Source organism: Dermacentor silvarum, chromosome 8 (genome assembly GCF_013339745.2).
Source record: "Dermacentor silvarum isolate Dsil-2018 chromosome 8, BIME_Dsil_1.4, whole genome shotgun sequence".
NCBI classification, from domain to species: domain Eukaryota; kingdom Metazoa; phylum Arthropoda; class Arachnida; order Ixodida; family Ixodidae; genus Dermacentor; species Dermacentor silvarum.
In genome coordinates this window covers 43,877,725-43,891,476 of record NC_051161.1, presented here as the reverse complement: position 1 = coordinate 43,891,476, position 13,752 = coordinate 43,877,725, and the positions used below count along the sequence as shown (strand labels likewise).

The window sequence follows — 13,752 nt, the reverse complement described above, 5'->3', positions numbered from 1 at the left end:
AATGTTATAATCATTGCTCTCTATGACTTCTTGAGCGGGAATGACCTGGGATCGCTGAATGCTAATAACTTCCTCTTGTGCAGCGGGACAGTAGGTAGCTACGTCACTCTGATAAAGGTGTCCACCTTGAGCGAGACATCTATACGGTATCTGCGGAAAACTGTAAATGAGGGTTAGCAGGGCTGGTACCTTTAGTTCTGCGAGGTAATGAGTGAGTGAAATTTCATTTTGTTTGTGGCTATATCTTAACGTACAGACTAAACTTACGGCGCTCATTGCACGAGTCTCATGTCTACGGAAAGGAGCTGGGGGGAAGGTTTTCGCAAGACTTCTGCAAGATCGTTGGAAAAAAAAAATATCCGACAGCACGCAGAGGATCGCGAACATTCTAGCAGAGCTAAGCGCATCATTGCATTTTGAACAGTACTCCGACCAGTGGTATGCTACGACCACGGTGGCTCGATAGAAAAATGCAAGTGTTTTCATCGAGCACGATGACATATCACATTGCATCATTCACCCAACCGCGTTCCAGCCATGTGACAACTCGGAACGATACCGTTGGCAATAAATTTCGATGTAATCAGGATGCATTCATGCACCCTAATTGATGCACCAACCACAGTACGTACCAACCGTGTTTCGTATTATGAGTACTAACCGTGTTGGTACGCAGCTGGTACTTCAATTAAAAGCAGCTGGTTCTGAAAGGTAGAAAGTAGCAGCATTCAGAATCTGGTTGGTACTAATTGCTCTGACAAGGAGTACCAACCAGGACGGTACACCAAAATGCTATGGTAACCTCCCGCGATAGTCTGCAGACCGAGTAGTCTTCCTCGCTCAACTCTGATCCAAAGAAGGTCTCCGCCTATCAATGCCTGCACAGAGGCGCATCTACGAGCTGGATACTCGACCTGAGGCCACTCTATATGACTCGGCGCCTTGCCCGCGAACAGGGGCGTGTCATTGCAGACACACGCGTCCACTCCACTCCACGCGCGCACACGCAGAAGTGTACGGGAGAGTCTGGGGGCGCCAGCAGCGCGTTACAGGTCGACAGCAGCACACGTGAAAGAAGAGTCAAGGCTAACAGCAAACGGCGGCGGCGGGCGCCCGGCCGTCTGCCTGGAAGCCCAGCCCACGGCACTCGACCTGTCAAGGAGGGCGCACCGGCGCTGCTGTCAGCGGCGTCATCGCAACGCTCAGCAGCAGCAGCGGCAGCAGCCAGGGGCGATGACGTTCGCGCGTCCGTCGGCTTCTTTCGACGGCGGCGCGCGCACCCCCGCACCATCGCCGCCGACGTCGGAGCGGCTACAGCGTGGAGAATCCGCTCAACAAACTCTCTCGGTCCTGTCCTGGCCGCTGCCGCCGCCATGCCCCCTCCCCTCCCTCCACCTTGATGCAGAATCGGGAGAGCTACGCCGCAGCAGCAGCCTCTCGGCAGATCTTTTCTCGCCACCACCGGGGGCACAGGCCGAAGGCAAATTAACGCCTCCGACCGTGTCGAGTCCCGCGAAGGGGATTAAAAAGCGAGCGAGCGAACCGGCCGACCGATGAAAGCAAACCCAGATGGCCCGTGTCTGAGCGCGTGCGCGCGTCGACTCTCAGTGTGTGTGCGCTGCAGCGGCGAGAAAGCTGCTGCTGCCCAGATTTAGACCGGCTCCGTACGCGTGTCCCTCAGGTTCCCGCGTGGAGGACCGTATACGCTGGGTTCGTGTATGTATACTTGCGTGCTTGCGCCGGCCTTTCCAGTCGCCTCCCTTTTTTTTCGTGTATTTTCTTCGTTCTCGGTGCGTCAGCTCCAAGCGCGTGTAAACGCGGTTGTAATCTCGCTCCTGCTCTTCGCTCGCCTCCCGGCCGAGCGCGCACGTGAGCGAGACCGGAGCTAATCCGCACTCGAGGAGTCGACAAAGGAACGACCGCGTGTCCAGGCCGCCTCGGAACGCTCCTTTTGTTCGAAGACGCATAGGAGCCGCGACGCCTTTGCCGTTTCGTTCGATGCGGCATTGACGTTGCTATCCTGCGGGGGCAGACGGCTCGCGCCCCCCAGTTTCGTCTTCTGCTGATCAACGGTCGGTGGTGGCTGTGGACGTAGTGCTTCCTACAAAAATCACCATGTGCAGGCAATTCTGGCACTACGGTCGAACAGCTACCATAGGTAGCATGGGTGGTAGTACATGGATTTGTATAATCTTCACACTAGTGGCTACAGACGTTCCTGTGGCGCTATTTATTTTGCTTCGTATGTTTAAGATAAAGCATAAATGTAATAGATATACTCTGCACATATGCATAGTAACTGTGAATTGTTGCATTTATAACGCAACATTTTGTTGAAAGCGACCAATTTGCAAGGTCACAAGCCTATGGTGCAAAAGTACGAAGTTTAGGCATATCGATATGTACTGCCCATAAATCCCATGCTGGCCGGACCGCCATATTCGAAGCTCCCGTAGACACTATAGAGTCACAGTTCCCTTCTATTTTTCCCTTTCCCTCTCCACAAGCGTAGGGTAGCCTACCGGGCACGACCTTGGTTAACCTCCCTACCTTTTCCCTTCTCGTTTCTCTCTCTCTCTCTCTCTCTCTTGTAAGTTTGTGGGAAAGCCCGTTTCGAGTCCATTCCGTCTCGGAATGCCTTGGATTGAACCGAGAAGTATTGGACTGAAGAACATAACGGCACCGCCGTACGCTGATCTTTCATTTTCAGGATAAACTTCCACGCGTTAGGGGACGTCGCGTTATGCTCTACATCGAACCATCAGATATTGACGAAAGTCGTTATTACGAAACTAACTATTTTGCCCACATTGAGCTTCACATCACCAATAGTATTTCGAACACTGAGCCTGCGTGCCGACGCAGCATAACTCTCCAGCAGTATACAGTGGCCCAAGTTATGCATTCTTGCACGGATAACCAGTTGCACATGACCAGTTGCACACACCCATTGACCCAAGTTGACTACTGCCAGGTTGTTTAGCCGGGCTCAAACCCAGCGGCATATACACATGGCAGTAAGCTACATCCGGACACGTACCCGGACACGCAGTGCATCCGGACACGTACATAATGGGAGATGCCCATTTGCATATATAACAAGTGGCCTAAGTTGTTGTATACTCGGTAAGACAACAGCATTCAGCACCTTCAAAGTGGGGGTGTAGAGACAAAGAAAGGTCCGCTTTAAAATCAAGCGCGAAGAATACTAAAGACATAAAAAGAAATCTAAATGCAGGAATGAGAGCGCAAGCGCTCTCATTGCCACACGTGCATGCCGTGTAAAGTGAAAATAAATTGGAAGCAAATGAACTACGAGGGGGACGTAAAAAAGAGACAATACACAAAGACAAAGGTTACAATAGGCTGCATTACGCACATTGCAATAAACAGTGCGGCGCGCACTGACATAGTACGCTTTAACCAACGTTACATTAAAGTGTATCGCACAAATCAGTGCAACACGTGGTGTTAGTAAACATACGAGTACCTTGGTCACCCCTCCCCCCTCCCCTCATATATTTAACCAAGTTCAGCGCTTTACTGGGTTATTTCCTGTGGCCTTGGCCCGGACAGCTTGTTGTGCTAATAACCGTAGTGGTATGGGAATATAGGTTGTATCAGTGTCGGCTGTTAGACACAATGAAAAAAAAAAAAATGAACGCTGGCCTTTATCCCATTTAACACGCACCCAGTGATATAAACATAATATTACTAGGCAGAGTGACAAAATAAAATAAAAATGACGTATATACGTATACATATAGTTTTATACTACAGTGCGAACGCACGCACGCACACGAACACAATTTGTTCAAGTAAACCTGGAGCAAGTCCTCAATTTTAGCAGAGTTCTCAAGGTTTCCTACGTAATATTTCGATAAAGTTGAAAGCGCGAGAAAACAAACATGAAAAGATGCCTTTTATTTCAGTAAATTCAGAAACACGGGGAAAAAAGTATCCTAACACACTTAAGCACAGCGCAGTAAAATAATTACCAATGAGGGTCCATGCAAGGAAACGTTTTCACCGCTTGTGGCAAGATTTTGACATTGTATATAACAAACAATCCACCTTTTTTATTGGCTCAGGTATAAATAGTAGCTTTTGACATTCTCATATACCGACCTGATTTTTTTTTTTTTTGCTCTATTAAGGAGGGTTGCGATGCTTCGGAGTCCTTGCGTATGCGGTGAGCTAGGAGCGTGCACAAGAACATATTTTTCCAAAGGTAGACATGCATCATGTTCCTGAACTATTCCCCCCTTTTATAACTTGTGCCCCAGTTAAAGTAAGATAAGCTGTTAGACGAAAAAAATAAAAGATTAAGAAGACACGGTGCAAAATACAAATAAAGGCCTATGGTGTTCATTCAATTTTAAGATCGTATCTTGCACCATCTTTTCCTAATCTTTTTTTCTTTTCTTTGAACAGCTTGGGTAACGTTAGCTGGGACACGCTACGGAACAGAAAATGGTGGACAGCTTTACCACTGTCCATTTCTTTACGTACCATAAAGTTTATAAAGGGCATAAGGGCTTTTATTTCCTTCATGAAATGAATCAGCAATGCTGAGAAAATGAAGTTGGTGTGACTGGAGGACACCTCACCTCTTTAACACTGCATTGTAGTTACAGAGGTGGCGTAGGCTTGTGAAAGGTGTAGAAGAGGACAAGGAGTGATGATGAAATTGTACAATGAGCTAACAGCTGGGTGCATGTGCCGCTGAAGGGCCAACGTATAACCTCTCTGCGTATATCTTCGCATGTTGTAGCACTTGAGCACGATACAGTGCCCAGGTTTGAATGCACGTTTTTCGTTTTCCTTTTGTTTGGGTTGGGGGGAGTCAAGAGACTTTTTTTTTAATTTTCAGCATGGGTCATCTTTCATTACTGCAGAGGACAAGCTGGTAGTTTGACCAAAAGTTAACGCTGCCGCAACCATCACCACGAACTTCAGCCAACGTTTGTCTTTGGCCACACTTCTGCTTGAGGACTTATCGCACGAGCCAGAAAGCCCAACCTGCTATGCATACAACAGGACCAATATGAAAGCGAACATGCGAGCTGAACTAAAACTGCCAAGTGTATTTGCTTTCGTAGGAAAGTACGAAGGGAAAGATTCTTAAACGGGACATATTTTACGGGCAGAGAAAGTATTCTATACAGCAATAGTGAGGTCAGCGGTCACATTTGCTCAGTAAGAGCTGCCTGAGTACCGAATAATTGCTCATTTTTTCTATCGAAAAAAAAAAAAAAGACAGCACACGCTGAAGCCCTGCCGATCGTTGAAGCCCTGTACATCGCCTGGCCAACACGCGCAGATTGACGAAACAGCGTGGGGTCGCGAGCTGGTTGTACGCAGACACATCTCACTCACCGAGGCGGTGGCAACGGTGTCCATGTTTAGGCTTCGGCATGGACGACAGTCACACCAAGAGGAAGCGCTCATAGACTGCAACCGGCGTCTCTGATGTCCGCGCGTGCGGCGCGGCTCACAAACTCCGCGGGACAGCATTTGAACAAACAAACAAAAAGAAGTAACTAAATAAAAAAGGGAGCGATCGGTGAAGCGAAGCGAAACGAAGTCCGACAAACAGACCGCGGTGAGCAACGTTAAAAATGAATGCAAAAATAAGTAAATAAAAGGTCTGAACGTTGAAGTTACTACACAGGCGCGCAGAAGAAGAATAAGAGGAGGATCACGCGCAACGAGCTTGCGCCCGCGCTGGGGCCCGACAGTGTGTGGCGCGTGTCCCAAACTGCGGTCGGCTTCTCCGCGCCCCTTGGCAAAGGAAAAGCCGCCGCCCTTGCTGCTTCGGGGGTCTGCTCGTGCCCGCTTTGAATGCGAGCATGCGGGCATTGAAAAGTGAACGGCGTCGGCGGCATCGTTTCTTCTCTTCTTCTTTCTTCTTTTTCCCTCGCTTGTCCGCCCTGTATTTTTTCCTTTTTTTCCTTCCTTTTTGGTTACTGTGGTTAGACAGCGTTTCAGTCGCGGTTTCGGGCCGGTTATGTCACTTTCCCTTTCTTTTCTCACTCTCTCTCTCTCTACCGCTCCTTTCCTGGCTTCGTTTGGCTCCTTTCTGGGCTCGCGGCGGCACGTCCTGCGGTAATTATCCGGGAGCCGATGAATGGCCGTCCATGCACCTGTGCGGTAGCCACCAAAAGGAAGAAGGCCCCCGCTTCGCATCACATTTTTACGATATATCCCCCGTTCTCGCTGCTTGGCTGTAACGCCGCCGCCGCCGCCGCCGCCGCCGGCGGCGGTGAAGGTGCTGCGACAACCGTGGGGCTTGCGAGCCGCGAGTTCTGTATACAGGAAGTGGGCCCCACTCGAGCAGATCCTTTTCTTTGCGGACTGCGACGTTGTGTTTTCTTTTCTATTTTTTTTTTCGTATTGCGAAACTTGTGCGAGCTAGACTGACCGCGCTATGCGCCGTTCTCTTGCTTCTTTTCCTCCTTTCTTGTTTCTTTTTTCTGACGGAGATTAGTATTTATAAACGATATAGCGCTGTTCGCGCTAATGTAACGTATACTTCACTTCACCCTTTCGGGCGCGTAGTTGTTATCGCCACATGCGGTTAACGCGTTAACACCAACGAGATAAAAAAAAAAAAAAAAAAAAGCGAGGACTCTTGGAAAAACGACGATCCTGTCGGGTCTGCATGTGTCGCTGTCAGAGAAACTGCTCCTTGGTGGCAGAGAAAAGGAAAGGAAGAAATAAAGACAAAAAAAAAAAAAAAAACGTATACGTTCGCAAAGAGAAGTGGGGGTTGGCGGAGTAGAGTCGTGGCTGTGAGATTTTTGGCATAAAGGTTATATACGCTGCGCCCACTTCCTGTATAATTTGCCGCTTTAGATGTGCAGGTAGATAGGCGGGAGCTTGTGAGCTATAGGCGGGAGCTTGTGAGTTTCATTAGCTTGGTCGAAGGTACTTGAAGAAACTTTACGACTCTACGTTTGCGGCCTGAGAAACGAATAAAAGAAAAGGGTACGGATACGCAAAGTCATTTCAGATTGACCACGCAATCTGAAGTGAGTGCGATCGCGCGTAAATGGAACTTTACACGCGATACTTTACATGTATGGGCTCAGCATTTGATCACGGTTTCGCCACGTGTGAGCTCGTGGAATCGCCCTCGCGACGTATAGTTGTCATTGTCGGGCGTGCGTATATCACAATCTTGTGCTGCGCTTAAGTGGTCCTTTGAAGCTTTTCCAACGTCGACTTGCAACCAGAAGCCAAGACACATCTTCTTGCTTGTTTATTTTGTCTTGAATATAATGTGTCCTTATAAAAATGCCTTATAAAATGTGTCCTTATAAAAACTGCCACGCGGTCCTCTTCATTTGGGAAGCTCGCATGGAACGAATTTCGACGGGGATCTTCACAGCACGGTTTCTTGCGCGACCTGTACAACGGACACGTCCCAACGCCGAACGGCGCGCGGCTCTGAGGTCAAAAGTACGTCGGGAATGCGCCTCACGTGATGGCGGATTTAGCAGACAGGTACCAGATACTGCACGTCAGATCTGTCCCAAAAAACTGTCCTCTTCGCACACCCCGGAGGGTATTCGGTCACGCCTCGCGTTCGTCCGTCCACGTCAGTTCAGACAGGAAGCAGCAATACCGATTCAGAGGCTCAGCTTTTCAGTGTGCATACATTGGCATTTTTTGCTGTTTTAATTTCCGTCTATCCGAACGTGCCTCCTTCCGCGAGGAAAGAAAATGAAATAAAAGAAGATAGAAACGAAAGAAAGATGTCGCCGCCCGGCGGTCGCATTCAGACACCTCGCGGCCGACTCACGTCTGTGTACATGTTACTATACGGCATAGCTCGTTTTCGTGTCTCTATCACTGGCGAGACAGCCGTACAGGTCCGGTACCGCAAAGGCATCCACCACGCCGGCGGCACTTACTTGTGAGGTTGTGACAAGCCGCCCGCCCGCAAGTGCGTTCGTGTGGAACTTTATTTCTTTCTTTTCAAGCTTTATTTATTCGAACCCGAATGGAGCTCCTCTTTCGATGTACGCATACACTCACAAATGTGAGACGCACGCTGCGCACCTTGTAAACCGACAAATCGCCTGCAGCACTCCCTTTCGGCCGTATATTTATTTTCATTTGCCCCCGTGACGATCGGAGTATATTTACTGTACTCTTGGCTCCTGGTCGCAACCGCGCGGCGATTATACAGATGTAATTTCGTGTGTTGTTCAGCGTCTGTCGTTGTCTTCTAGTCACGGTGTCGAAGATAATACAACTAAATGAGTGCGAAATGACTGTATTATCCAGACTGCACGTGTTTTACTTCACGCTTTCATTATGTTTTTTTTTCTGCTTCGCTCAAGGAGAGATGACTGACAACCGTACTACAGAACGCTCGTCCACTGCAGCATTCCAACAGAGCGCTCGTTATTCAAACGAGCGCTCGTTATTACAGAACGCTTGTTATTCTGCAGCATTCCAACAGACTGCCTATTGAAGACGACAGGAAGTCAATGGAAAGGTAACCTATATTTATAACCACTTTTGTAAGTGCTCGACGCTCCAGCTTGACTAGATGATCATGATGATTTAATGACTTCCTCTTTGAAAATGGGGGACGAGAAATTGTCACCAACACGTGTCTGAGCTGACCAAGATCTACTATACCTATTACAGTCTAGAATTTTTCCTATCTCTACTTTATCTTGTGAAGTTACCTATGCCCGTAACCGCCCCGGACTCATATCTTAATTTCAGGCTTCGTTTTCGCCAGTAATCTAAACGTCTCTTGCTTATCTCGACTACTGACCAGTTAACACTCTCATCAGCTTTGAACCCTAGCACTTCTGGGAGGTGTAGTTCTGGCTGGGTGACTATCTTGGCTCTCCATTACAATGTACTGAATTAGATTTTTTTTTCTGTACCTCATGCATGCCTCATGCTCCTGTATGTTTTGTCCTCGCAAGCAGCCAGCTCTATCCTCAAAAAGCGAAGCACTGCCCTTTACGTTAACGTACAAATTTTCTTGCCACGAGTTCTGTACTTGCCTTTTCTGTAAAACTCTGCGGATGTAAAGCTTCATCGAGAAAGTGGATGCCAGCGCCAATCTTTGACTGAAGTGGTCACTGCGTTTCAATGACCGTCCAGGGCGATCCCGGCGAGAAAATGTTTGTCACCAGGAACTTTCAGCATAAGCAAACGCACGAAAATGAAGGCGTGTTTGTTATGTAAGTCCTCGATGTACAAACGACCGGTGAGCGTTTTGAAGCGTATTAGTGTCTGCTTCATCCGAGGGGCGGCGCTGAGCTCCACTCAGTGAAATCGACGTAGAACCTAGAGTCGAGGTTCGTTTGTGAATATGTCGGTGAGCCTGTCTGTCGAACCAATGAGGCTCAACATACATGCTTTTGTGCTTACACATTGTGAAGGAGCCACTGCGTTTGTGCACATATACTTGCTTCGGTTGTGTCCCTATATATATAAGGCACTACCTTGACCAACAACATGTCAGAGAAAACTTCGGTTATACAGAGGTGATATATATATATATATATATATATATATATATAATATATATATATATATATATATATATAAACGATGTGACGCAAACATTTCCAGGCACAGGCAGCATGTTCATGAGCACATTGTCGTTTCACGTTGTCACTGAGTACAATCATTCCGTCATGCATGTCACCGAAACGTATAGATTACGTGGTCTCTGTGTTTATTTTTCCGTTCTAAATGTGCCTGTGTTGTTCTGAAATAAAGATTTTACATATAATCCTCGCTTAGTATACACACGAGAAAGCATAAGAACAACTACGCATACTTGAATCTCGAGGACGCCCCTGCTGTATACATTGGAGTATATAGACTTTCCAGAGAGCCCGCCGAATTATGCAGAATGTAGGCGCAAGCTACTGCTCACGCTAACGTCAAACGAAACTATACTTCGAGCTAAGCTCTATCTAATTGGTGCGTCCATATTAGGCCACCGAGACCAGCTTCCGCTGCAGAGAGAATTGCAGTTTCTTGCCACTGCAATTCATTTGACGTTGCGTCCCACTTCAGTTTCGGCAAGAGGGCTGCTTTCATCTGTATCAATATTTGCCTGCAGATATTGGAGCAAGAAGACATAGAAAGTCGTTCTTGTCTTTGAGCGTAGTGCGCAGTGCCACACGTTGAAAGAAACAAAAGTCAGTGAAGCTATCCACGCTATCTCAAATGAAGATAAGAACTCGGATCGTTGCGTCATTGAAACTTTTCCACTGGCGCCGGTTTCGGCGTTCTCGACATGCAGTGAGCAGGCATCGGATGATCGGAGGGACGACCCCGGACACAAGCGATGTTTGCTCAACTGTAGATTACGTCGAGCAACGGATTTATCAAACAAGACCGAAGCCACGGTGTCTCGCTTTGCGGGCCCCGTTTTTTGAGATCGGCACGCTGTCGCAAAAAAGGAAGACGACGAAGCCGAGACATACACTACGCATGCGTGGTTCGGCTCAGCTCTGAGACACGCAACACGCTCCAAATACGCCCGGCGGCGTGTCCCGCATTCTGCGAAAATTCGCGGGAGACACGACAAGTAGATGCGAAAAGGCCAGTTCCGGAATCCTGCAGCAGCATACATTCCGCAGCTGGTGGGTCCCTAAGGCACAAGCTTCCATGGAGGGCCTGCCTGTTGTGCCAGAGCACATTCAGTTGCCCAGCGCCGTCGGTCGGTTCCGTTTGCCGCAGGGAGAGGCACACTGCGCTATTTTTCAAAGCCAGAATTGAGCCACTAATGACAGTCTATTACTTAGTTGGACCGATTTCCCGCAGCGGCTCTCCTCCGCCGGCCAGTGTCTGCACGTTCGTCTCCACCTCAGGTAAGTTCATACGGGTACCTTAATACATGCCCAACCCAGCTTGCAGTGTAGTATGCGCGTTCGCGCATGCGCAGTATGCTTCAGCCTGCACCGCTGTCTGTTCTCGTGCGCGCACGCATGCTTTAACGGCATGCCGCCTGTGGCTCGTAGCATGCAGAGAGATCTGGCCGCGAGATTTTTTTTTCTCCTCTTCGCGCTTCCATCGCGCGCTCCTTCCTTCATTCCCTTCTCTCTCACTTTTCTTTTCACGCCCGCGGTCGCCCCCTTTTTAGCTTGGAGCGCGCGTTCTTTCCCGAGAGGGACAGGCCGCGATAGGGTGAGAGGGTGGTGGCCGCAGCAGGCCGTGGCGGCGATCATTTGCTGATGACCCCTAATTGTGTACACAGCAGCGCCAGCGCGCGACCGCTGCGGCTAATCGCGGCCGATTACGGCACCTGCAGCCTTGTTCCCTCTTAGCGTTCTTTTTTTTTTTTTTTAACCTACTCTCCCTTTCGCCGTCCTTTTCGTATACGGTAGAGACATATGTGCAGTAGTGCGTGTGCCTTCGCGTTACTGCACAACTACGCCGACCTCCCAGGGAGAGGAGGTTGCAGAACGGACGTGGACGATTCGAGAAAGAGGGTGAGAGAGAGGGGAATTGAACAACAGCGAAGGAAGGTTCTGCCCATATTTCACTCGAAGCCCGCAGATCGGCAACAGCCGCAGAGGAATTCCAGTGAGATCGGAACGCCGCGTTCGCTTCTCCGCAGAGGGACTGCATGGCGAGCGGTCCATGGACTCTTCCTTCGGCAATGACACCGCAGATGCCTTTTTTTTCTTTTTTTCTTGCGAGCTTGCTTCTTTGCTGCTGACTGTGTGGAGCAGCTCTCACTTCTGTTCGCACTCACCACAGCAGCCCAAGTAGGCCCCCTCCCCCACTTCGTTTTCCGAATAAGCCAGCGCACGCACAGAGACACGCACGGTCTGAGTGGCGCGCGGTTTTGCTGAATTGCCGGGACAACCATTTGTCACTGCGTGATGCAGCGTTTTCGACTGCCGGAGTAATTTCTGGGGCTCCCCCCCTCCCTCCGCTAGCTTCATTTCAGAAACACACATACATAACCCCGCACCAAGCGCTCTTGTTCTGAACGTGGGAGCATGCAGCGAAGCGCGATGGTGTAGAAACCATCTGTGTTTTTCACTTCTGGAAGCCAGGCTGCGCGCGCGAGGTAGAAGAAGAAAAAGAAGATGAAAGAAGAGTCGACGGCTCAGAAGAGAGAGCGACCTTGGATCTGTCGGCTTTTCTCGGGGCCCAGACAGCCGAACGCTCTAAGCGGCGCCATTTAATTTGGATACTTAAAAGGCTCGCAATTTGCGCGGCTGAACCCGCGTTGCGTGTTTCTGTAATGAGCAGCCGTGCGGGGGAATCAGTGGCGCCGACAGGGAATTCTGATTGGCGACTGCCGGCGTATAGCCACTGCAGTGCGCGCGGCGGCAAGTTTATGAGCGGGTGCCGCACACTGTGTGCGCATGCTCGCCGCTGGTGCAGTGTTTCTTTTCGCGCTACAGGGATGGCGGCGGCGAGTCTCTCGCATCTTTTCCAAGACGTCGTCGACACAGCGGTTGCGCAGCGGGGACCAAACGAGTGAACTCGATAGAAATCTTAAATTAGGCAACGGGAAAACCGATCCGCGCGCAGGACACGGAGAAAAAACGACGTTGCGCGGTGTTGTCCGTCTCTCTTACTTGTTGCGTTTTGTTTTTGTTCCGGGGCGCGCTTCGTCGAACAAAATTACGGGCTTCTTCGGCAGCAGCGACCCAAAAGGAATACTAATGTCTGTTTTTCTTTCTCTCTTTCTCTCTCTATGTCTTATTTGAGAATCGGGTGACACGGAAGCCGCATGCCAGCTTATCTGCTTCCATTCGTTCTTTGCTTGCACGTATACGTGTCTTGACCGGAGATAGGGTTTCACCTGGGGGGTTCAAGTTTAAGCCTCGCCCCAGGCGTGTAGGAAAAGGGTGCAACGGCTGCTCTGAAACGTAATGCGCAGTCCCTGCCAGCCGATATGCACACATTTGCATTTGTTGTGCCGAGTTGCATCGAGTCACGGGGTATACGTTTTGGTTGCGGAGTTGGTTGTTCGATTCCTCCTAGCATTGATTGGTTAAACGCCAATACGTTGTTTACCACCACGACATCATCTATTAGCTCCCCTGCTGTCCACTGCTCTGTTTACCTCTCAATTGCCAGCAATGAAATTGTTCTCGGACAGTTAATTCGCATATTACTGAGCTACAGGGTGGCTGCTCGTATGACATTCGTTATAAAAGTTCTGTTAATTATCTTTCGGTTGACGTTTTGCCGCCCATCAATATAGACTTTTGGTCGAGATGCAAATGAATATCATGCATTATTTTTGCAAGGCATGAATGAATTTCCTGTCAACATGATGACTGGCAACAAACGTTGCAATACTTACTCAGCTTGTTCAAGTCAACGCCGCAGCGCCGAGAACTTGAACCGAACTGAAGCCACGACGCAAGAACACTTTTTTGCTGGTGTTGTTGTTATTGTTGTGTTCTTGCCTCTAAGCAAAATAACCATCACTTATGAAAGCAGTGGGTCATCGGTCTCTTCCCTACCGTCCTCTAACTGAGCGCCTCAGTTTCCTTTTTGGAAAAACGGGAGGCTGGAACGGTGCCGACCCAGTGATTATATGCAAGCTTCCAGACAGAAGCCCGTGGCGTCCGCATGATTGCTGCCTTGAAAACGAGACGGGATGCGTGCACTTTTCTTGGGCAGTTATACGACGAGTCGCGCACCCCTCTAGCTTACGCGCTTATAATACGGCCGGTAGCTGCACCGCTTTCGGCTCAAAGCCCCCCGTTTGCGACTGACTCAGAAATTGCA

General features: G+C 49.3%; 1 protein-coding gene and 1 long non-coding RNA gene across 3 annotated transcripts in view; one reads left to right on the top strand and one right to left on the bottom strand.

The window, feature by feature from the left end:
- Positions 1-13,752, bottom strand: part of LOC119461109 (protein sister of odd and bowel) — a 425,754-nt gene that overhangs the window by 14,659 nt on the left and 397,343 nt on the right. The window lies entirely within an intron of this gene.
- Positions 10,507-13,752, top strand: part of LOC125939766 (uncharacterized) — a 292,339-nt gene continuing 289,093 nt past the window's right edge. The window contains exon 1 of the long non-coding RNA XR_007463141.1: positions 10,507-10,862. This is a non-coding gene — a long non-coding RNA (uncharacterized LOC125939766). The remainder of the gene's footprint in view (positions 10,863-13,752) is intronic.